General features: G+C 35.8%; 1 long non-coding RNA gene across 1 annotated transcript; it reads right to left on the bottom strand.

The window, feature by feature from the left end:
* Window positions 1-246: 246 nt before the first annotated feature.
* Window positions 247-1,359, bottom strand: LOC116654017. The gene is made up of 2 exons (XR_004308824.1): window positions 1,224-1,359; window positions 247-330 (listed from the first exon to the last, which is right to left on the bottom strand). It is a non-coding gene; the product is annotated as an uncharacterized LOC116654017 (long non-coding RNA).
* Between the last annotated feature and the right edge of the window lie 951 nt (window positions 1,360-2,310).

Here is a 2,310-nt window from a genome sequence, read left to right as displayed (position 1 = left end):
ATCACTGAAATCTTTACTCCCTTAAGAATATGCCATGTTAATTCTGATACACATAATAAACCACCTTTCCAGTTCTCTAAAATGTAAATGATTGTTGTACTTGGTAGTTATCAATTTTATAAGTTCAAGGACTTCTCTCACTTATGATAGCGCACACCTGATTTTTAACCTTCACTGACAAGTGTAATTAGCTTGTAAATACACTGGGCTCCTTTTGGTGTGTGTTTTGTGAACAGAGGATGCTTACCATAACAGCAGATTGGGTGCCAATATTTCACATAGAAAACCAGTCCCTCAAAGTTCAGTCTGTTCCAAGAATGTGACCAAATCCTGCAAAAATGAAATAAATTAGTTCAATTACTGTAAAACAACTTTCAACACTGTTGCAGCGAGATCAACTAAATAAGCAGAAAATCTCTCAGCCTTTTTGCATTTGTCAGAACCTAAGTGACTGGGGGGCTTGATTTGTTGTGCTGTTAAATCACTTTCAGTGCTGATTCAGAAGGGCACAGTGCTGAAAACCGCAGTTGGCATTGAGGTACATTTCTCAATTAGATGATGGATTGTATTTTAGAACTGTATTGTGCAAATTGTGCACAAAAGTTAGTCTGGACTTCATCTTTATTTCATCACCTATTTCAGACTTATTGAACTTGATGCAAAGGAAATGACAGGCCTCAAAAAATGTTTTTAAACTTCCTTTCAAATTTCACGATTGTAACTAGAATGTGCACGGTCCTATTTCAGGAGAATGAACAGACTTTCTGGAACACCGTATCGCATCTGACAATGACTGATTGATTTAAATAGCTGTTCTTTTTCTCGACTGTCAGTTTTATTCCCATATGTTTATAATTGTGATCTTTACAGACTCATTTTCTAAGAACACGGCTAACTGGAAATGTAGCTTTTAGATTTTCCCAGTTCTTGAAGATTACTTTTTAAGCACGGCATAGCCTAAAGGAAGTACAGTGTCTGTCACTGATGATGAAATGTAGTTAGTATAGTCTCAAGATATCTTATTTAAACATCTTGTTAAAGTATGTACAGATTGAAATTGATTCCTGACTGTGGTCAAGGAAGTGATCAAAATATCAGAGAGCAGGGCAGAACAGAAAGTAAGATGTGGTGGTCTTAGTTTAAATGAGTTGATGCTGACCTCAGCTCATGCTGAATGCAGAGGAAGAAGTGCAGATAAAAGGCCACACACAAATGTGAACTACCTGTAGTTAGACGTTAACTCTCAGTGATGGCAGCAGATATACTCAAAGCAGAAGAATTCTCCAGGAACAGGTAGTGTCTTGATTCTAACTCAGACTGAGTGATCCAGCGCAGACTAAAATCAAACACCCAGATAGATTTTTACTCAGCTTTCAAATGTCCTTAGATGTTTTATTTTTCTCTAAATTTCTAAGGAAAGGAGAAAATGATGCTTTGAGGGTCAAAATCATAAAAGAAGGGACTACAGAATCACTAGAAGTACCTGAAATGTTACCTCTCACAATTTAGCTTTAATTCCAAATCAGAATTTCTTGTGTTATGCATTGTACAAACTTGGAGGGATGATATGGTAACTTAACTATGGAGCAGCTGCAGAGCTTCTGAAACAAACCTCTATATTTTCTTTTTGCTAAAAAAATATAAATATATATATATATATATATATATATATATATATATATATATATATATATGGTAGAATGGCATCAGAAAACTCTGTGTGGCTCTTATGCTACTATTGATAAAGATGGTCAGCCTATTCTGATGAGAAAGCCAATAACATCCCACTTTTGCCTGTTTCATGGTGTTTTAAGAGAAAGCACAAATGAAGGTTCAACATCTTCCAACCGGAAAGAAAATGGAAATGCATTCTGCTGAGTCACTCTGACACGCTGAGCCAAAAGCTGATGCAATCCTTCTTTTATCACCGGAAGATCTCTGGTAATCACAGACACACCTCTTATTTCAATAGCGTTGGTAAAGAACTGTTGATTCCTCAGACCTAACCCAGTGTGTACAAATCACATTTCTGTTTTCTAGTCTCAGTCTCTTTAGAAGAATGAGATTAAAAATAAGAGGCTGCAAAGAACAGGACTTCTAAGGAAGTTCCAGTCCTTTACCATGGAACTACTGCTTGGTTTACACAGAAATCCAGAACAAAAGTACTTTAAAATAACAAATGTAAGAATACCATTTTGATGGATATTTCATTCTTAAAATTAATTACAAGTCTCCATTGTGCACCATCTGACACAGCAATCTGTTTTTAATTGCAGCAGAAATGATTTGTGCTTTAACTAAAATGCAAGC

This window comes from Coturnix japonica, chromosome 12 (genome assembly GCF_001577835.2).
Source record: "Coturnix japonica isolate 7356 chromosome 12, Coturnix japonica 2.1, whole genome shotgun sequence".
NCBI classification, from domain to species: domain Eukaryota; kingdom Metazoa; phylum Chordata; class Aves; order Galliformes; family Phasianidae; genus Coturnix; species Coturnix japonica.
Note: the sequence above shows the minus strand (reverse complement) of the source record. Positions and strands in the feature narration are given on the sequence as shown.